Raw genomic sequence first — 22,935 nt, forward strand, 5'->3', positions numbered from 1 at the left:
AGACATTTCAGACCCCTGATGCGCGTATACTGGAGGTGTGACAGAAATAACTCCAAGGGATACGATTGCATGTTTGTGGCTTTCTTCAATGCCTTCTAGCAAATAGAGCTCCAGCAGTGCCTGGAATGAAAAGGGAAAAGGTTTTAAAAACTCCTCTCTTTGAGAAATCATTGGCTTTGGGGGAGGGCTGGGCTGGGGCTGGGGTTTGTGGTGGTGGTGGTTGTTTTCAGGGAACACAACACTCACCCGTAAACTAGGAGGTGGGTATTTCCCAGTTCCTCCTTCCTCTCTCTGCCACATCTCCTCAACTTGGTCTCCCAACTGGGAAACCATCCCATCGACCGTCAGGCAGTCAGAGTCCCATTTGCCTCTGGAACAAAACGTAGCGAGGATTTGCACAGAGGAAAACACTAATTCCAGCCTCGCGGTGTCACAGATTTCCTCCAGCCAAAACAAAACCAGCAAAAGCTCCCACGAGCCCAAGAAAGGAACAAACATACACAGGCATGATCGTCACTTGAAATAGACTGGAAAGAAATTTCTCAGTCAGGTGAAAGGTGTTCATTAGATCATAGTGAGCTATTAAAGGAGTTCCAAGTAGGAATCCTAGAAGCTCCCCTATTAAGGGGAAAGTTGCAGTGACCTTTTAGTTTTCAGGTTTTCTTTTGTGCCGCATTACTTGTAATACAAAGGCAGCGTGAGCAAAGCTACCCCAAATCTCACGCCTCCAGCGGGACTGTTCCCACACACAGCGGTGAGACCACAGCACGGAAATGTCCGGCTTTGTTCTCAGCACCTCGCTTCTGTTACTGAAAAACAGTCACGGTCACAAAGCTGAGCCCACAGCTGAATTCTGGTACCACCTGAAGCAGCACGTTTGTGCCTCTGCACATGCCATCACAGTGACGGAGGGCTGGCCTGTTAAACACTGCATTCCTCAGAAGCCCATCGCAGGCTCCTGCGGGCTGCGACGCCAGCCTTTCATTTCCCGAGGAGGACGAGCAGAAGCAGCACGCTGGAGGTGGTGCTTCTAAGGAGCCCGTGAGCCTGTACGAGAGTTACCTCAGAAGGAACCTCAGGAAGAGGAGCTTGAAAGCCAACGCCTGACATAGAGCAGCTTCCACCTGGACTCCTCCTGCAGCACCTTGTTCACGGTGCCACAGCCTGAGCTTCTTTAGGACTTGCTTTAGTTACAGTACAGGTGCCAAATTAAAATCTGCTCTCACCTAACCCAAGGCACATCACCTGTATGCCAGGGAGCCAGTCCAGGAAAGGGAGTTCCCGTGAGGAAGGCACTTTTATCCAGTCGCCAGGAGAGCGCTGGCTGTGCCAGCTGCGTGGACCTCTGCCCATCTCCTTCAAGGACACCGCGGTGCTTGGGAGTAGGAGATTTGGGCCAATCCCCTTATCGCCATCTACTACTCGTCAAGGAGAGAGATTATTTTTGGTTTTTAAAACATGCTTTCTTCTGTGTCCAGAACAATTGCTCTGCAAAGGCCGTGCCTTGCTGACCTGGCCGTGACGGATCCTGTCCTCATCACATGCCCTTTTCCAGTAGTCACAAATCACACAGAATAGCCAGTGAATTACGTGCGCTTCAAAGAAACGATGATACCAACAAAGGGCACTAAGCAGAGGTATATATCAACGTTTTAACCCAGGAAAGTAACCTCTGTGTTCTGCAGAACACGCGCATCACTGAAGTCAGGGCTGTTGCTGGCAAATGCATGAAGCGTAGCAAATGCAGCTGTTGATGGAAAAGCCACTCGCTGCCGCTTCTGAATTTGCAGCGGAACTGTTCTAGAGCTTTCCTGCACGTCTTACCTTGATAAACGCTCCAGTTTCTGTCGATGACCCGTGTAGTAGCTCTGAATCAGAGGATAATTGTAGAAAGGTCTAGAGAAACGCATATCACCTCCTACAGGCAATAAATAAGTAGTAAGTTAAAGAAGTCATATCACATTTTCAACCTACAGTTTTTGACTAAAAAAGACAGAACACACAAGCGAGCACCAAAATCACAGGCCAGCCTCCAACTTTGAAAGCAGCCAATCCTCCTTCTGCCTTTGCTAAAAGAGACCGAAGACACAGGAGTCAACTCCTTCTTGTCCCAAGCGCCATTTCAAGTTTACAGCTGAGGTCGCATCCAGAACATGTAGTGTCAGCTGAGGTTCACTATAAAGAAAAAACCCCAATTCTCAAAGGGAATGGGTGTTTAAACATGTCACGTGAGCATGCGTAAGGCAATTAAGGCTGACAATAGAATTTATAACCCATCCAAATGATGAACTATTTCCAAGGTGTATTTTTTCCTCAAACAATCAGTAACAAGTTCAAAACATGCAGGCTGTGCCTTTACTGTAAAATCAAGCATTCCCGTGTTGGTGCTTTAGGAGTTACTTGTTTAAAATCCCAAGTATTTCAAGCTGTGGGCACGAGCAACTCCTTCACTCAGAGGCTTAGTGCTGTTTCTGAGAAACACCCCGGAAAGAAACTGTTGGCATCATTCTACACGACGTAGTTGGAAAAAAACGTCAAACCTCCATTTCAGCAGCAGAACTTCAGCATCTGCTGTCACTGAACCGGCACGGCTTGGTATTGATGAAGCACTGACAGAACCACGGCTAAGCAGGTGTTCATAGGAGCCACTTACTGCTACAAGTGCAGGACAGTTTATGCTTACCTGAGCCCTCGGGCAGGAGACGGGACCAACAGAACCAGAGGACCACTCGAGCATACAAAGCTGTGAGGCTGGTTTCTGCCAGCTTCTTTGTCAAGTCTGCAAAACAGGTAACAAAAGCTTAAGAGGACTGTTGGTATGCAATTTCTTTTGCTTTGTTTTGTTTTTTAATAAAACTCCCCTCATTGCACTAAATAGACAGTAGAAAAATAACACGGTAGAAATCTTTGCCTCTGCATTTTTTTCACTCCGTAACACATCCTTATCTGAAGAAAAAACCCACAATCACAAGCAACCCCTACAAAGAAGCAGATTCACTAACAGTTACATAAAAAAAGGAAAGCCTGAACTGTTAAATCCACTCATGGATAAGACATCTGTTTTTCACAGAGCAGAGATTTTTACTCTAGCAAAGGGATATTCTCTTTCCTCCTCAATATGCCAGGAACAATTGGTAATAGAAACAGCTACAGAAATTCATGCAACTCACTTCACATGTCACTCATTCGTGCTTCCTTTCCTTTTTTAGTAATGTCCAATCCAATATTTGCATGCAATTACGCACTGCTAGCTGACAATCAAAGGGAGTATTTGTCACAGTGCCACATCCCGCTGCTGTAATTTCAAGCCGGGTGCGTGCACAGCTCCTTGCTGAACACAGCCTCCCCACCCACTCGCACCAGCCCCACAACAAACTCTTGCCCTGAACTCAACGCGCGTTAAGTGGCAGCCCCAACCCCTCCCATTTAAGCCCCTTCTCCCCGCTACATCTGACTTGCTGCCCATCAGCAAAACCAACAGCAGCTCCTCTTTCCACAATTACAGCCCCAGCATCATCCCAAATCTTAATAAAACATACCACCGAGTTAGAAATACTGTGACAAACCTTCTCCAGCCAGCTCGTGGGCTGCTGTTAGAAAGCAGTTTAAGACTCTGCTAAGGTTGCTCAAAAGCAACTGGCGGCGCTGAAGAGCCTGTAACCTCTGCGGGTCAGCGGAGCTGCAGGAGCCGTCAAACAGCACAACACCTTTTCAAGAGCAAGTATGAAAGCGTCAGCCTGCAGAGCAAGTTCAGAGTCGCAAAGCGCACTTCCAGATCTGCGGGCAAGACCATCTACCAGCAGATCACTGAATGAGCTCAGCTGGAAAGAATGACTCTAGGTTTGCAGCATGGCTGCACTAGTACTCACAGATTTGGTCAAATGCGCCTTTTGTATAGATCACTCTGCTCCGTGTCCAGTCAAGGGCAAACTCTACATTAGCAGCAGAACTTGGCTGCTCTCTAAAAAGAGAGAACAACAAAGAAATGAATCAAGAATTCCAAACTAAAAAAATATGCAACACAAAAACCACATAAGAAGTGTTACCTTTAGATGTCCAAAGCTTAATGCAGCCGCTCAGAAGCCCTACAGAACCTGTCTGGGCAGCAGCTGACAAGACCGCCTCTAACTGCTCCTCCTAAACGTAGCAGACAAAAGAAAAGGAGAATCCCACCTGCTTTCAACATCCCAACCACCAACAGTAAATGCTTGTTTCTAACTGTGCCCTCACTCGGGCATCACAGGCTGGGCTGCTTGTTGCTGGGAGGAGCACAGGAAACTTTCCCTCTGACATGACAACTTACCAAAGGCTAATTCTAACCTCCTGCACGGAACCTCATGCTTTGAGGAACTGACGGGGGGAAGGTTGTTCTGAGGGAACGATGCTTCCTTTTCTCCAGTCTGCCCTCCTTTTCCCAGCTCATCAGGGATCAAAACCCAAACTCAGGACCACGCAGGCAGTTGCACTCATTGATGAGAGAGAAGGAACAGCTTTCCCCGACTTTCTCGTCCTGCTCCTAGAGCAGCGCTGCCTTCCTTTCTAGACATTCAGGCCCTGATCGTGCTTCAACGGGAGGCAACGGTGGGTTTACACGCCCAAGAGGGGACCTCAGACATCACCATTTGCATAAAACTGGCAGGGTACAATTGCAGTTACGCGTGTGGATGGGCAGGAGGAGCATGAAATGGCCTCTGACGCTAAAAGCGGCGCCATGGAAAGCTTAGGAAAGGTCCATCTCTTGACATTCTCAATAAAGACACAGTAAAAGCTCACCTCCTTCTGGAAGCCGCTGCATGTCATATGAACAACTCCAGAGCTCAGCAAGCACCTGCCATCTGCAGAGACAACGAACGCTGGACAACATTCCATACTCTCACCGTGATGGAAGCACCAGTTTACATTTCTGTCATAGCAGCCTCTGGAAAGGTACAACTGAGTACCCGTTCTCCTCCTCAGAGCACTTACAACCTCTTTTAGAAAAGTGATGACCGAGTGTAGAAATTTTACCTCCGGGGCTATCGAGGTGCTGCGCTTTGAGCTTCAGCCCAGAGTCATTTCATCTGATCACCAGCACCACGTCACGGGCTGCGTTACAGAAGCACCCAACCCCCAGACCCAGCCGCCTGTCAGACGGGTGTCACAACAGCACGCACTTGGTCAGTACAATGAGATCAGAGGTGGGTGGGTGGGGGGTTGGGGTTTTTCGGTTTGGTTGGGTTTTTGCGTGACAAACAGTGAACAGGAGAACCAATAAATGGCATTTGAGCTCGGTTTAAGCTTATCACTACTCAAAGCCGTGTAATACCTACCAAAATTATAGGTGCTTGGATGAAAACACAGCTCAGGTAGTGGGTAAGAAGGAGGAACTCTCCAGCTTAGGCTGCGCTCCTGCACCACAACATCCAGAAGGAGGTTTGGAGCAGTCGTGCTTGTCACAGCGTCCAGTGACCACAGTGCAAAATAGGGGCATCCCTGAAGGGATTCTTCTGGCCTGAAAGAAAACAAGTGCAGAAGCTAAACGCCGACTTTCCAATGAATTATGGGGAGGGGTACTGAAAACAACTCCATCAAAACCAACCTTAGTGAGCCTGGCATTTGAGCCTGATACCAGCAGTCAAAGTCAAATACACCCAAATAAGTAGATGGTTTTCCCTGGCCATGTGTATTCACTTGCCAGCTGAAGACTGAGACACTGGTGTCAGGAGATATGACTGGAAAAGACAAGACATTGTTTCTTAGTGGAAGAAAATACAATCTCTCTGATATTTTTAAAACACCACTTTCTATTTTGGCTTCATTCTGTTACATCACTCAGGAAACACAACACTTCAGTAAGAATCATTTTAAACGTTTACACCATAGCAAACATCTCTGTGATAGGTTTCAGTCATACTGGCCCCTTTTTGAGTTCAGATTGTACCTGTCCTAAGCCAAATCAAGCACACAATTATTAGCTAATCAAGTTTTTCATACAGTAAGAGTTGATCAAGAGGTTTAGCAAAAAAAAAACCAAACAAATCCCCACAAGTTAGCCTACACAGATATGGAAGACTTTCAGGCTGTGGGTACGGAACAGCATTCATTGCTTGGACTCCAAAACCATTTCGTTTAGAGTCACCAAACAGGGACATCAGGAACAAACCTTCACCAACGCTGCCTTCTCTGGCTGCGTGGGTGGGAAAGGTTTCTACAGCCCGACAGCTGACTAACTTGGCCTTGCTGCCCTGCCCTCTCAAGGGAAAGGCTCCGCCCGTCAGATCCAACCTGTTCTTTCCAACACAGGATGCCAGACGCTGCGGAAAAAAATCACAGGAGAGAGAAGGGTCATTCTGAGATAAAAGCAGACATAACACGCGCATTGTTCTCTAGCTCTCCCAGGCGCTTAAAAGCCTTAAAAGTTGGATTTAGACCCCAAACATGAGCTTTGCGACATACAAATGAGATTTTATAGTAAAAAGACAAGACAGGTTTGGACCCTAACAGTGAGGGTTTGGGACCTCTAAATGAGGCTTAATGCGTTAAAAGAAGGGTCTGGGCTCTAAAACTCACAGTTTGGAAAAGAAAATGATGGTTTGCGCATTCAAAGACCACATTCGATGCCAATACTAAAGGTTTGGGATATAAAAATGAGGCTTTGCGGGTGAAAAGAAGGGTTTGGACACTAAAAATGAGGTTTTGACACCTAAAAGTGAGGGTTTGGACTTTAAAGGAGACACTGAGCATTAAAACAGATGTCTGGACCCCTCTTGGCTGTTAAAAGTGAGGCTTTGAGCCTTAAACAAGGGCTTTGGACTCAAATGCACAGTTTAGAATGAAAAAATGAGGGTTTGAGCATTAGTAGAGTGGATTCGATGCTAAAAGGGAGGGTTTGGGACCTAAAAAGGAGGCACTGAGCATTAAAATTGAGGCTTTGGACCCTGAAAGTGAGGGTTTGAAACTAAAAGACAGATTTGGACCCTAAAAATGAGGGTTTCGAATCTAAAAATCAGGCTTTGCATGAGAAAATAGGGCTTTGGACATGAAAATGAGGTTTTAGTACATGAAAGTGAAGGTTTGGCACCTAAAAATGAGGCTTTTAGCCTTAAAATAGGGGTTTGGAACCCCAAAAATGCGGCTTTGAGCCTTAAACAAGGGCTTTGGACTCAAATGCACAGTTTAGAATGAAAAAATGACGGTTTGAGCATTAATAGAGTGGATTCGATGCTAAAAGGGAGGGTTTGGGGCCTTAAAAGAAGGCACTGAATATTAAAAGTGAGCTTTTGGCACCTGAAAGTGAGGCTGTGGGACCTAAAACTGAGGCTTTGCTGGTGAAAAGAGGGCTTTGGAGAATAAAAATGAGGTTTTGGCACCTGAAAGTGAGGGTTTGGATGCCAAAAGTGACGGTTTGGGACTTTAAAAGTAGGCATTGAGCATTAAAAGAGGGGTTTGGAGCCTGAAAGTGAGGCTTTGGGTGGTAAAACTGAGGCTGTGAGCTTTAAAGCTGGGGTTTGAACCCTAAAAGTGAGGGCTTGGGACCTAAGAATGAGGGTTTGACCCTGAAAAAGACAGCTTTGGACCTGAAAAGTGGGGGTTTGGGACCTAAAAATGAGGCTTTATTCCTTAATAGGGGGGTTTGGGACCCTGAAAGTGAGAGTTTGGCAGCTAAAACTGAGGCTGTGAACCTAAAAGACAGCTTTGCACCCTGAAAGTGAGGGTTTGGCACCTAAAAATGAGGCTTTGAGCCTTAAAGCAACGGGTTTGGACTCTAAAACGCACGGTTTGGAACGGAAAAATGACGGTTTGAGCATTAATAGAGTGGATTCGATGCTAAAAGGGAGATTTTGGGACTTTAAAAGGAGGCACTGAGCATTAAAAGAGGGGTTTGGACCCTGAAAGTGAGGCTGTGGGACCTAAAACTGAGGCTTTGCTGGTGAAAAGAGGGCTTTGGAGAATAAAAATGAGGTTTTGGCACCTGAAAGTGAGGGTTTGGATGCTAAAAGTGAGGGTTTGGGACTTTAAAAGGAGGCACTGAGCATTAAAAGAAGGGTTTGGAGCCTGAAAGTGAGGCTTTGGGTGGTAAAACTGAGGCTGTGAGCTTTAAAGCTGGGGTTTGAACCCTAAAAGTGAGGGCTTGGGACCTAAGAATGAGGGTTTGACCCTGAAAAAGACAGCTTTGGACCTGAAAAGTGGGGGTTTGGGACCTAAAAATGAGGCTTTATTCCTTAAAAGAGGTGTGTGGACCTTGAAAGTGAGGGTTTGGCACCTAAAAATGAGGCTTTGAGCCTTAAAAGAGGGGTTTGGAACCCCCAAAATGAGGGTTTGGGACTTAAAATAAGACTTTGAGCCTTAAAGGTGAGGGTTTGGGATCTAAAACTGAGGCTGTGAACCTAAAAGAGGGGTTTGGATGCTAAAAGTGAAACTTTGGAACGTATACTGAGGCTTTGAACCTAAAACACAGGTTTGGATGTGAAAGTGAGGGTTTGGCTGTTAAAAATGAGGCTTTGAGCCTTAAACAAGGGGTTTGGACTCAAATGCACAGTTTAGAATGAAAAAATGACGGTTTGAGCATTAATAGAGTGGATTCAATGCTAAAAGTGAGGGCTTGGGACCTAAGAATGAGGGTTTGAACCTAAAAAAGACAGGTTTGGACCTGAAAAGTGAGGGTTTGGGACCTAAAAATGAGGCTTTGAACCTAAAAGACAGCTTTGGACCCTGAAAGTGAGGCTGTGGGACCTAAAACTGAGGCTTTGCTGGTGAAATGAGGGCTTTGGAGAATAAAAATGAGGTTTTGGCACCTGAAAGTGAGGGTTTGGATGTTAAATGTGAGGGTTTGGGACTTTAAAAGGAGGCACTGAGCATTAAAAGAGGGGTTTGGAGCCTGAAAGTGAGGCTTTGGGTGGTAAAACTGAGGCTGTGAGCTTTAAAGCTGGGGTTTGAACCCTAAAAGAGAGGGCTTGGGACCTAAGAATGAGGGTTTGAACCTAAGAAAGACAGGTTTGGACCCTGAAAGTGAGGGTTTGGAAGTTAAAAATGAGGCTTTGATCCTTACGGAAGGGATTTGGACTCTAAAACGCACGGTTTGGAACGGAAAAATGACGGTTTGAGCATTAATAGAGTGGATTTGATGGTAAAAGGGAGGGTTTGGGACCTTAAAAGGAGGCACAGAGCATTAAAAGTGAGGGTTTGGGACCTAAAATGAGCCTTTGAACCTGAAGGACAGCTCTGGAATGTAACAGTGAGGGATTGGGACCTCTAAATGAGGCACTGAATGTTAAAAGAAGGGTTTGGATGCCGAAAGTGAGGTTTTGGCTGTTAAAAATGAGGCTTTGAGCCTTAAAAGAGGGATTTGGACCCTAAAAGTGAGGTTTACTGTCCTAACTATTAAGGCTTTGATGTTAAAATTGAGGTTTGGGGACTTTAAATTAATTCCTTTCCACACAAAGCCTCATTTTTATATGCCAAACCTTGACTCATAGGGTCCAAATCCCTCCTTCTTAGGGACAAAACCTCAATCTTAAAAGCAAAAGCCTCCCTTTTGTTGTCCAAACCCCTCTTTTAATGCTCAAAGCCTTATAGTCAGGACTGCAAACCACGCTTTTAGGGACCAAACACCTGTTTTAAAGCTCAAAGCCTCACTTTTAGGACCCAAAGCCCTCTTCTAACACTCAAAGCCTCATTTTTAACACCCAAAGCCACACTCCCAGCGTCCAGACCTTTCTTTAAATGCTCAGTGCTTCACTTTTAGGTCCCAAACACTCACTTTTAGCATTCAAATCCGGTCATTTACTTCTCAATCCATCATTTTTTTGCTCCAAACTCTGAGTTTCAGGGTTCAAACCCCTCTTTTAAGGCGAAAAGCCTCATTTAGAAGTCCCAACACTTCACTTTTAGGGTCTAAACCCCTCGTTTTAAGGGACAAACCCCAATTTTTAGGTCCCAAACCCTCACTTTTAGCATCGAATCCGGTCTTCTAATGCTCAAACTGTCATTTTTTTGTTCCATACTGTGCGTTTTAGAGTCTAAACGCCTTTATTAAGGCTCAAAGCCTCATTTTTAAGAGCCAAACCCTCACTGCTAGGAGCCAAAACCCTCATTTAACAGTCAAAGCCTCATTTGTAACACCCAAAGACTCACTTTCAGCATCCAAACCCCTTTTTTAACACTCATTGCCTCCTTTTTAGGTCCCAAATGCTCACATATTTTGCCCCAAACCGTGAGTTTCAGGGTTCAAACCCCTCTTTTAAGGCTAAAAGCCTCAGCTTCAGGTTCCAAACCTTCACTTTCAGGGTACAAACCCCTACTTTTAAGGGACAAACCCTCATTTTTAGGCCCCAAACCCTCCCTTTAAAGCACTGAAAACCTCACTTGTAACAGCAAAGCCTTAGAGTTAGGACTGCAAACCTCACTTTCAGGGTACAAATCCTTCTTTTAACGCTCAAAGGCTCAGTTTTTAGGTCCAAACCTTCACTTTCAAGGTGCAAACCCCACTTTTAAGGCACAAAGCCTCATTCAGAGGTCCCAAAGCCTCACTGTTAGGGTCCAAACCCCTCCTTTTCATGGACTAAATCTCATTTTTAAATTCCAAACCCTCCCTTTCGTTGTCCAAACCCCTCTTTTAACGCTCAAAGCCTCATTTCCAGGTCCCAAGGACTCACTTTAAAGCACACAAACTCTTCTTTTAACAGCAAAGCCTTATAGTTAGGACTGCAAACCTCACTTTTAGGGTCCAAACCCCTCTTTTAACGCTCAAAGTCTCATTTGTAACAGCCAAACCCTCCCTTTCAGGGTACAAATCCCTCTTTTAACACTCAAAGCCTCAGTTTTCAGTTCCAAACCTTCACTTTCACGGTACAAACCCCTCTTTTAAGGCACAAAGCCACAGAGCAACTGCTTGGTATGGGAGAGGAGGAAACCTTGGGGCTCAGGGGTTGGGTTATTTTTGCCCACCTCTGCGGGGAAAAAACAATGTGTAAAGAAAAGGATACCTTGCGATGCTCACTCCTCTGTGTTCCTGTGGTGTGAGACGTTGCTGTTGATGTAAAGCTCCCTGTTGTCGCTGTGGTGCATTTTGCAAGGAGGCCAAAGGACCGCCTGTATTCTACTTATGGGCTGTTCCGTCTGCACGAGAAAGGTGAAAAGATCCTTGCCGATGTCCCACCGCCTCCTTCAGCGAAGACCCTGACCTCCTGAGTACGAGGCGGAGGGCGGCTGCTGCAAACACCACGTGGCATCGGGGGTGCTGGGGGACGCCGACCCCCCCCCGCAAGACCCCAAGGGGAACCAGGGCGGGGTGTCGGCAGCCCTCCCCACCTGGCTGCCCTCAGACACTTCCGAGGAGGGCTCTCCGGAGACTGCAGAGGAGACTTCTGAGGTCAGGCCTGTGGCCAGGCCCCAGAAGGAGGCCCTGCAGCCCCTCCGGACAGTCCCCCGCTCAGCCCCCTGCAGCTCCCCGGCTGCACCCCCAGCGTCACCAGCCCCACACGGCCCAGCTGGCGGAGGAGCGCTGTCCTTCTGTACGTACCTGTAACTCTGGCTTCACACTTCCCGGGTACGGGGTCGGCGGTGGGAGAGCTGCCGGCATCATGGCAGAGCTCCCCCCGCCCACGGGAGCCTCCAGCAGCTCATAGCGACAGGGCAACCCCCGGCGGCAGCGCTGGGCGCTGGGGTTAACGGGAGCCCTCCGCTCAGGGCCCAGCCCTGCTCCCAGGGAGCACGGCGGGGGTCTGGCAGCCACACCTTGCCTGTGCACAGAGCTGCCAGAGCCCCGAGGGAGCTGGGCCTGAGGGTTCCTGCCGGAGCCCCTGCAAATCCCAACCCCTCGCTCAGTTTCGAGGCATCACCAGAGGGACGCTTCTGTAAAACGTGTTCATCTGATTCGTGTCAATATGGAACAATGCTGGGGCCGCACGGTGAGTGTGACCCTCTAACATTTGACCGGTCTGTTGGTGCTTGTGTAACCGGGGGCCGGTCAATTGACTTGGTAATGTCTGAATGGTTGGAATGTTGATTGGCGATTTGTTAATTGTTAAGAAAGAATTTTAGTTAGGAGTAGAAACTACTAACACCTGAGAATTTTAACAAGATAATAAATAATGCTTAGGCCAGACAAGAGGGCATTAGCAATGAGTGCTGCATTGGCAAGAAGCCTCCTAAAAGGATACAGTTCAGTAGAACTTCAAGGACTAACAGTGGAAACATCCTGCTACAGAGGAGAGTGCCGAGATAAGGGAAGACCACAAATCAGCCAGTAGTGATAACAGGGGACTTCTTGGCTCAGAAGGCGCTGAAGCATGGAAACTGGGGGAAGGGTAATTCCGGCAGGGGGAGAGTGCGACCACCGACCCAATTCAGGACCACAAAGACTTGCCCCCCCACACCCGTAAAGAGCATGCGAGCTAACTTACATGGCAAGCGTGGCTAATTGAACTACGGCTGACCAACGGCAAGTGGGATGCTTATCACTGACCAGTGAGTGTAAACTTAGGCGTGTTTTTTACTAATTGTTATTAATTAAGTAACTGAATATAAACCCTGTAGTATTGTATGATGGGATGCACGTTAGGTGGAAGGATCCCCCGTGCATCCAGCGCTGCTTGCTTGCCTCTATTCAATAAATTGTAAACTTTAATTGGAATTCCGTTTAAGGCTAAATTAATTATCACACTTCCCTCAGCGCCACCCCCGCGTACACCACTTGTTAGGGTGCAAACAGCATCCCCAAGCCTTCACATGCAGAGGTGTCTCAGAGCACGGGAAGGGTTTAGCGCCACTCGAACACAGCATCGACCCCAAGCTCTGGGCTGAAGCCGCAGGTGACACCCAGGGGACCACTGAGGCGGGCGCCGAGGGTGCTCCCCACCCCTGGGGGTTCAGCTGTGCCCCAAGTGACAGCGTCAATACGTACTTCAGCCTAAAACGGGGAGAGCTGGGGACACTCTGTTTCTGCCGCTTCCCACCCCCGGGGCCAGCACGGGCTGCTCGCTCCCTCCTGCTCGCCCACCGCACCTGCCCCGACCAACTCGCTGAGGTGGTGCCCCAGAAATCGGTGCTTTTGGCTGTGAAAAAATATGAGCCAAACGAGTTACACCGAGAAACTGGTGTTTTACTGGGACTTTCTTGCAAACACAAGCAGTGCCCGCTGTGATTTACAGCTGTAACCAAAAGGGCTACGGAAGGAAGGCCCTCACCCCCGGCCCCCACCGAGCCCATTCCTTCCCCCGGCCCGTTTGTGCAAACAGGCTTCAAACCCTTGCCTGAGCAGCGGGGACTTTCTGCCGGGTACGTGCGGTCCCGGAGGCGGGGGCGGGGAGGGGGCTCCCTGCCGCTGAAGGGCTTTGAAACAGCAGCAGGGGCTCCGGCAGCAGCCGCAGAGAGACGCGGCATTGAAAATACAACCCAAAGCAAGAGCCGACCCGCTTTTGCCCGACGTTTTGCCGCGCGGCAGCAGCAGCAGCAGCAGCAGCAGCAGCAGGAGCCGCCGCGGCGCGGAGCCGAGCGGCCCCGATGGCCCCGCCGGGCCCGGCCGCCCGCCCCGCCGCCGCCGCCCGCCCCGCTCCGCGCCCGGCCCCGGGGCTGCGCGGGGGGGCTGGGGGGGGAAGGGCTCCGCCGGGAGCGGGAAGGGGCGGCTGGGGCCGCTCAGGGGGGGCCGCGGCTCCCGCCGAGCCCCGGCGCGAAGCGGGCGCCCCTTCCCATCCCCGGGAGAGCGAAGCTGGCTCCGAACCGCCCGGCCGCGCTCCCGCCGCGGCTCCGGAGGGCATCGAGCGTGGCGAAACGCGCCCGGGCCCTGCCTTTTTCGGGCCCTGGAAGCGCGTTTGCTGCCCAGAGGCGGCGGGAGCGGGCTGAAGGGCTCCGCGGGGCGGGGGCGGCGCGGGAGCTGCACGCAAAGCTTTGGCTCCGCCCGGGGGCTCGCGGGGCTCAAGGGCAGCACCCCCTGCCCCGGCAGGGCCGCCACGGCGCCCCCCGAGGCAAAGCCGCCGGCGCAGCCTGCTTCGAGTGCCCCGGCTGCGCCCACCGAACACCCCGAGGGGCTCTGTTTTATTGGGGGCGGCCATCGCAGCCTCCGCGGCCTCGGCGTGTTTGGCGCTGCCGGCCGGACTGGCTGCTGCCCTGAAATCTGATTAACCGTCACGCGGACCTGGCTGTGCTGATGGTGATCTGGTCACTGTCGTAGCTATGGTTTGGGATAGCGCGCTCACCTCAGACACCCCCGGCATGGCTGAGCTGCCTCAGCGACATGCGTCAGTCACCGCTGACAAGCGATGCGAGCTGCTTCGTGCGGAGAAGGCCCAGCGCCGCTTTCATCCCCCTTGACGCCGCAGCTCATTCCCCAAGGGCAGATGCCCGTAGTGCCAGAGCTGACAGCGCCCTGCACAGCGGCCCCAGCAAACCTGCGGAGCAGTCCTGCCGAGGCTGTTGGGGTCCGAGCAAAAGCCAGGGCGTGGGGAGGTCGGGCTTTCAGCGAGGGCATACGGCGGGGATCGCTCGCCGCCGCCGTGAGGGCTTGGAGCTCCTGCTGCTGCGACCAACTGAAAACTGAGGCTTTGAGAGTTAAAAGAGGGATTTGAACCCTGAAAGTGAGGATTTGGGTGTTAAGAAGGAGGCTTTGAGCCTTAAAACAGGGGTTTGGACTCTGAAACTCACAGTTTGGAACGAAAAAATGACTGTTTGAGCATTAGAAGACCAGATTAGATGCTAAATGTGAGGGCTTGGGACCTAAAAATGAGGGTTTGTCCCTTAAAAGTAGGGGGTTGGACCCTAAAACTGAAGATTTGGAATTTAAAACTGAGGCCTTTAGCCTTTAAAGAGGGGTTTGGACCCTGAAAGTGACAGTTTGGGACCGAAAGATGATGGTTTGAGCATAAAAGGACTGGGGTCGCTGCTAAAAGTGAGGGTTTGCGACCTAAAGAGGAGGCCCTGAGCGTTAAAAGAGGGGTTCGGAGGTTGGAAGTGTGGCTTTGGGTGTTAAAAATGAGGCTTTGAGTGCTAAAAGGGGTCTTCGGATCCTGAAAGGGAGGCTTTGGCTCTTACAAATGAGGCTTTGAGCTTTCAATCAGGGTTTGGACCCTAAAAGTGAGGTTTGCGGTCCTAACTATAGGGCTTGAGGTTAAAATAGGGGTCTGGACAATAAAAGGGAGGCTTTGGAACTTAAAAATGAGGGTTTGTCCCTAAAAAGGAGGGGTTTGGATCCTAAAAGTGAGGATTTGGGATCCAAAATTAATGCTTCGAGCCCTAAAGGATGGATACAGACCCTAAACTTGAAGCTTTGCGAAATATAAATGAGGCTTTGACATTATAAAAGACAGGTCTGGACCCTAACAGTGAGGGTTTGGGACATCTAAAGGAGGCTTTGAGAGTTTAGAGAGAGTTTAGAGAGCCTTTAGCCTTTAAAGAGGGGTTTGGACCCTGAAAGTGAGGGTTTGGCTGTTAAAAATGAGGCTTTAAGCTTTAAAACAGGGGTTTCAACCCTAAAAGTGAAGGTTTACGGTCCTAAGATTAAGGCTTTGAGTCTTAAAAGAAGGGCTTGGACAATGAAAGGGACGGTTTGGAACTTAAAACTGAGGCTTTGACAGTTAAAAGAGGGGTTTTGTCCCTGAAAGTGAAGCTTTGGGACATAAAAATGAGGCTTTTATCCTTAAAAAAGGGGCTTGGAACGCAAAAAATGAGGGTTTGGGACTTTAAATATGACTTTTAAGGCTCAAAGCCTTCTTTTTGACACAGCATGGGTCACAGCATGGAAACGGCCGATCTGGACCCGGGGAGTTTTAAAGGTTGCTGGGAGGTGTGAAGGTCTGCATGTGGGATCAAGTCAGCTCAGCCCTTTACGGTTTTGAACTGCTTTTCATTTGGAGGAAAACTAAAAGCTTCTAACACTGGGAAGCCCTTTACAGCAGGAAATCAAGGGGCTATTGAGACACTCCTGCCTGAAGGACTTCAAGGTTTGCAGCTTTCCCTTGGGCGGGAGGTTTTGAGGTTTCCCCATTATTAACCTCTGGTGCAGCACACTGCCGTGGGGCTGGGGAGCACAGATCCGATTAAGCGCAGACTTGCTGATGCCACGTTGTCACCGCGGTGGCCACCGTAACAGAGCCCCGGATGTAGTGCTGTGCAGCAGAAGCTACATCCCTGGACTGTGTCTCAGCCGCTTTCTTACTATACAAATATCTGTGTACGTAGCGTAGTGAAGCCTGCGCCGCACAGCTGCATTTCTTTGAGGACTGCTGTGCCATAAGCCACATCTTAGCCCCAAAGTTTTCCTTCCCCCTCAAGCGCGGAGCGTGCACTGCCCTTCATGCAGGGATACTCTCACTGCCAATGTGTGTGTTCTCCTTTTCCCCTTTATAACCATTCCCTTCCCGGAGCTTTCTATTTGCTGACGCCCTTAATATCCAGAGGTGTCAGGGATGAAAACCAAAGCCCTGCCGGCAGCTCAGGGAGGGTGAGCGGCTGCCCTTTTCCAAGCAAGCGGCTGAAATACAGCACGGTCAGCGGCGCTCTCAGTGTCCAGGCCTGTCACTGTCACGCTCCCACAGCACCTCCACCTGCCCAGACCCCGCCGGGGGCTCAGCCACCGAGAGCAGCTGTCCTGGGAAGAGACTGGGGGGGCCTCGCAGGCCCTGGGGGTGTTGGCATGGCCCAGGCCCCTCTCTCCCTTCGTCCCCTCTCCAAAGCCCTGCCTGGGAGGGAGGCTGCTCATCTCTCTCGGGAAGTGCAACCTGTCGATAGTCTTAAAAAAGGTTACATGCAGCCTCTGTGGGGTCTGGTACGCCCATGCAGCCCCCTCAGGGCAGCCTCACAGAACTTGCTTCCTCAGCAGGCACAAAGCGGTACCTGAATCAATACTGAGCTGCAGCAAAGTGATGAAGCAGGAAAAAATTCCATGCAAGTTTTCATACTCTGGGCAAGTTTGATGCGAGATGTGGTCACGCGAGGCTCTCAATAGGATCAGGTTAGGAGCGCACAATAAATACCGCCAGCTGTCCCCTGCAGCACGGGGGCTTGTTAGCTGACTTGTGAGCCAGGCTGAGCGTTGCAGTAAGGAGCCGGTCCTCCAGCCCCAGGGACCGTTACGCGCTCACCTGAGGCTGCAGTGAAGCATGGGTTCAGAGCTCAGTGTCAGCGTGCCTGGGCAGAAGCCCAAGCTGCCACCCCTTTGCACCCAAGGGGTAAGTGCCATCAGTGGGTGCAGACGCTGGGGTGCATTTCCCACAGCTCATGGCACTCTCTGTTTATACCAACACGGTGCATTAGAATGGCTAAGCCGCGCTTTATTAGCTCGCCCGCCCAAAGGGCTGGGATTCAGGCCGATAGTGGTGTTGCTCAGCTGGTTGCGAGCTGGTTACAGCACAGCCTCACCCTGTGGGGTTTGTTTCCCACCAAACAGCGTGGACAGATGAGGAACAGAGGGCTCTGCAAGGGGCGAGTTGTTCGATCTGAAGTGAAACACGAAGGCACGAGCGAGCTGGAGCGACGCACTGAGTCCCTCCTGCAAGAGCTGAGTACGGGGAGGTGCTGGCGGAGGGGAGGTAATTTGGCAGCCTGGAGAGCAAAGCAGGCACTTGGAGGAAGCGGAGAGAGAAAGAAACAAGAACAACTGGCAAGAGCCTGTGGAGGGTGTGAGAGGCAAAGATTTAAAATCAGACCTTGAAATAATGCTGACTCAGCACAGCTCCTGCACGCTATTGCCAATGGTGAAAAGCCTCAGGGGTTTTTAGAAGCAAAACCAACAAGCAAACCAACAAAAAAACCAGCTGGGTGATTTTTTTCCCCCTCAGCTCGGTTACTTTTCCCCAGCCCTGGCCACTCTGCAAGGCGATGCTCGTCACCTATATCAGGGTGCAGGATTGGGCCCAGGGCAGGGCTTTTGCAGGCAGCACATTTCTTGTTCCCAGTAACGCAGTCGCTGGGCATTGATCAACAACTGGGGCAGTTGCCCAGAATTACCATTCTTGCTCTCTCCCCAGTTCCCATCACTTTTGCTCTTCCTTTCTCTTTCTTTCTCTGACTCTATTTTCTAACTCCTCCCTGTCTGTCCTACAGCCTGTTGCTGTGTTTTCCTTTCCCTACACCTCTCTCCTGCTCCCTGGCCTTCTCCTTTCTCTGTCGCCGTGTCCTGGCCGCCTGGTTCCCCTCTGTGCTGCCGCCTGTCCCCTCTCTCCCACCTGTATCCCCCGCTCGGCTGGCCCTGCTGCTCTCGGGGCCTCCGTCCTGCTCCCCGGCCCCTTCTGCTCCTCCTGCGCGAACCCTGAAACTCACGGTTAGGGACCTAAAAAGGAGGCAGTGAGTGTTAAAAAAGGGGTTTGGACGCTGAAAGTGAGTCTTTGGGTGTTACAAATGAGGCTTTGACTGTTAAACAAGGGCTTTGGTTCCTAGAAGTGAGGGTTTGGCTGTTAAAAATGAGGCTTTGAGCCTTAATAAAGGGGTTTGGACCCTGAAAGGGAGGATTTGGGTGTTAAGAAGGAGGCTTTGAGCCTTAAAACAGGGGTTCGGACCCTAAAAGTGAGGTTTGCGGTCTTAACTATAAGGCTTTGAGCGTTAAAAGCTGAGTTTGGACAATAAAAGGGAGGCTTTGGAACTTAAAACGGAGGCTTTTAGCCTTAAAATGAGAGGTTTGGACCCTCAAAGTGAAGGTTTGGAACCTAAAAATGAGGCTTTGAGTGTAAAAGACAGGTTTAGACCCTAAAAGTGGAGTTTTGGGACTTCTAAATGAGGCTTTTAGCCTTAAAAGAGGGGTTTGAACCCTGAAACTCACAGTTTGGAGTAAGAAAAAATGGTTTGAGCATTAAAGGACTGTATTTGAATGCTACAAGTGAGCGTTTGTGACCTAGAAGTGAAGCACTGAGCTTTAAAAGAGGGGTTTGGATCCTAACAGTGAGGGTTTGGGTGTTAAAATTGAGGCTTTGAGCCTTAAACGAGAGGTGGGACCCTAAAACCCACAGTTTGGAATGAAAAAATGAAGGCTTGAGCTTTACAAGACAGGATTCAATGATTCAAGTGAAGGTTTGGGACATAAAAGGAGGTACGGAACATTAAAAGAGGGGTCTGGAACCTGAAATCCAGGGTTTGGGACCTAAAAACAAGGCTTTGAGCCATGAAAAGGAGTGGTTTGAACTCTAAAACACATGATTTGGAACGAAACAATGACAGTTAGTGCATTAGAAGACCGTATTTGATGCTAAAATTGAGGGTTTGGGACCTTGAAAGGAGGCACTGAGCATTAAAAGACGGGTTTGGACGCTGGGAGTGTGGCTTTGGGTGTTAAAAATGAGGGTTTGAGCGTTAAAAGAAGGATTTGTACCCTGAAAGTGAGGTTTGCGGTCCTAACTCTAAGGCTTTGCTGTTACAAGTGAGGTTTTCGGTGCTTTAAAGGGAGGGTTTGGGACCTAAAAATGAGGGTTTGTCCCTTAAAAGTAGGGGTTTGTACCCTGAAAGTGAAGGTTTGGAACCTAAAGCTGAGGATTTTAGCCTTAAAAGAGGGGTTTGAACCCTGAAACTCAGGGTTTGGGAGCCAAAACTGAGGCTTTTCGCCTTAAAAGAGGGGTTTGAACCCTGAAACTCAGAGTTTGGAGCAAAAAAAATGATGGATTGAGAAGTAAATGACCAGATTTGAATGCTAAAAGTGAGTGTTTGGGACCTAAAAGTGAAGCACTGAGCATTTAAAGAAAGGTTTGGACGCTGGGAGTGTGGCTTTGGGTGTTAAAAATGAGGCTTTGGGTGTTAGAAGAGGGCTTTGGGTCCTAAAAGTGAGGGTTTGGCTGTTAAAAGTGAGGCTTTGAGCTTTAAAACAGGTGTTTGGTCCCTAAAAGCGCGGTTTGCAGTCCTGACTATAAGGCTTTGAGCATTAAAAGAGGGGTTTGGACAACAAAAGGGAGGCTTTTGCTTTTAAGATTGAGGTTTTGTCCCTAAGAAGGAGGGATTTGGACCCTATGAGTCAAGGTTTGGCATATAAAAATGAGGCTTTGTGTGGAAAGGAATTAATTTAAAGTACCCAAACCTCAATTTTAACATCACAGCCTTAATAGTTAGGACAGTAAACCTCACTTTTAGGGTCCAGATCCCTGTTTTAAAGATCAAAGCCTCATTTTTAACAGCCAAAACCTCACTTTCAGCATCCAAACCCCTCTTTTAACACTCAGTGCCTCATTTAGAGGTCCCAATTCCTCACTGTTATGTTCCAGAGCTGTCCTTCAGGTTCAAAGCCTCATTTTAGGTCCCAAACCCTCACTTTCAGGGTCCAAACCCTCACTTTTAATGCTCTGTGCCTCCTTTTAAGGTCCCAAACCCTCCCTTTTATCATCAAATCCACTCTATTAATGCTCAAAACGTCATTTTTCCTTTCCAAACCGTGCGTTTTAGAGTCCAAAGCCCTTCCTTAAGGATCAAGGCCTCATTTTTAACAGCCAAACCCTCACTTTCAGGGTCCAAACCTGTCTTTCTTAGGTTCAAACCCTCATTCTTAGGTCCCAAGCCCTCACTTTTAGGGTTCAAACCCCTCTTTTAAAATTCAAACCCTTATTTTTACCACCCAAAGCCTCAAATTCAGGGCCCAAACCCACACTTTTAGGGTCCAAACCTGTCTTTTAGGTTCAAACCCTCATTCTTAGGTCCCAAGCCCTCACTTTTAGGGTTCAAACCCCAGTTTTAAAGCTCACAGCCTCAGTTTTACCACCCAAACCCTCACTTTCAGGGTCCAAACCCGTCTTTTAATGATCAATGCCTACTTTTAAGGTCCCAAACCCTCCCTTTTAGCATCGAATCCACTCTATTAATGCTCAAACCATCATTTTTCCATTCCAAACCGTGCGTTTTAGAGTCCAAAGCCCTTGCTTAAGGCTCAAAGCCTCATTTTTAGCATCCAAACCCGAACTTTCAGGGTCCAAACCTGTCTTTTAGGTTCAAAGTCTCAGTTTTAGCTTCTAAACTCTCACTTTCAAGGCCTAAACCCCTCTTTTAATGCTCAGTGCCTCCTTTTAGGGCCCCAAACCCTCCCTTTTAGAATCAAATACACTCTCTTAATGCTCAAACCGTCATTTTTCCGTTCTAAACCGTGCATTTGAGTCCGAACCCCTTGTTTAAGGCTCAAAGCCTCATTTTTAACAGCCAAACCCTCACTTTCACATCCAAACCTGTGTTTTAGGTTCAAAGCCTCAGTATACGTTCCAAAGTTTCACTTTTAGCATCCAAACCCCTCTTTTAGGTTCACAGCGTCAGTTTTAGAGCCCAAACCCTCACCTTTAAGGCTCAAAGTCTTATTTTAAGTCCCAAACCCTCATTTTGGGGGTTCCAAACCCCTGTTTTAAGGCTAAAAGCCTCATTTTTAGGTGCCAAACCCTCACTTTCAAGGTCCACACACCTCTATTAAGGAATAAAGCCTCATTTTTAGGTCCCAAACCCTCACTTTCAGGTCAAAACCTGTCTTTTTTAGGGTCAAACCCTCATTCTTAGGTCCCAAGCCCTCACTTTTAGGGTTCAAACCCCTCTTTTAAAGCTCACAGCCTCAGTTTTACCACCCAAAGCCTCACTTTCAGGGTCCAAACCCCTCTTTTAATGCTCAATGCCTACTTTTAAAGTCCCAAACCCTCACTTTCAGCATCCAAACCCTCACTTTCAGGTGCCAAAACCTCATTTTTATTCTCCAAAGCCCTCTTTTCACCAGCAAAGCCTCAGTTTTAGGCCCCACAGCCTCACTTTTCAGGTCCAAAGCCTCACTTTTAATGCTCAGTGCCTCCTTTTAAGGCCCCAAACCCTCCTTTTTAGCATCGAATCCACTCTATTAATGCTCAAACCGTCATTTTTTCATTCTAAACTGTGCATTTGACTCCAAACCCCTTGTTTAAGGCTCAAAGCCTCATTTTTAACAGCCAAACCCTCACTTTCACATCCAAACCTGTGTTTTAGGTTCAAAGCCTCAGTATACGTTCCAAAGTTTCACTTTTAGCATCCAAACCCCTCTTTTAGGTTCACAGCGTCAGTTTTAGAGCCCAAACCCTCACCTTTAAGGCTCAAAGTCTTATTTTAAGTCCCAAACCCTCATTTTGGGGGTTCCAAACCCCTGTTTTAAGGCTAAAAGCCTCATTTTAGGTGCCAATCCCTCACTTTTCAGGTCCACACACCTCTATTAAGGAATAAAGCCTCATTCTTAGGTCCCAAGCCCTCACTTTTCAGGTCCAAACCTGTCTTTTTTAGGGTCAAACCCTCATTCTTAGGTCCCAAGCCCTCACTTTTAGGGTTCAAACCCCAGTTTTAAAGTTCACAGCCTCAGTTTTACCACCCACAGCCTCACTTTCAGGCTCCAAACCCCTCTTTTAATGCTCAATGCCTACTTTTAAAGTCCGAAACTTTTTTTGTGTTTTTGTGTTGCATATTTTTTTAGTTTGGAATTCTTGATTCATTTCTTTGTTGTTCTCTCTTTGTAGAGAGCAGCCACGTTCTGCTGCTAATGTAGGGTTTGCCCTTGACTGGACATGGAGCAAAGTGATCTATACAAAAGGCGCATTTGACCAAATCTGTGAGTACTAGTGCAGCCATGCTGCAAACCTAGAGTCATTCTTTCCAGCTGAGCTCATTCAGTGATCTGCTGGTAGACGGTCTTGCCCGCAGATCTGGAAGTGCGCTTTGCGACTCTGAACTTGCTCTGCAGGCTGACGCTTTCATACTTGCTCTTGAAAAGGTGTTGTGCTGTTTGACGGCTCCTGCAGCTCCGCTGACCCGCAGAGGTTACAGGCTCTTCAGCGCCGCCAGTTGCTTTTGAGCAACCTTAGCAGAGTCTTAAACTGCTTTCTAACAGCAGCCCACGAGCTGGCTGGAGAAGGTTTGTCACAGTATTTCTAACTCGGTGGTATGTTTTATTAAGATTTGGGATGATGCTGGGGCTGTAATTGTGGAAAGAGGAGCTGCTGTTGGTTTTGCTGATGGGCAGAAAGTCAGATGTAGCGGGGAGAAGGGGCTTAAATGGGAGGG

The sequence above is a fragment of the Phalacrocorax aristotelis genome, unplaced genomic scaffold, assembly GCF_949628215.1.
Source record: "Phalacrocorax aristotelis unplaced genomic scaffold, bGulAri2.1 scaffold_111, whole genome shotgun sequence".
Lineage (NCBI taxonomy): Eukaryota > Metazoa > Chordata > Aves > Suliformes > Phalacrocoracidae > Phalacrocorax > Phalacrocorax aristotelis.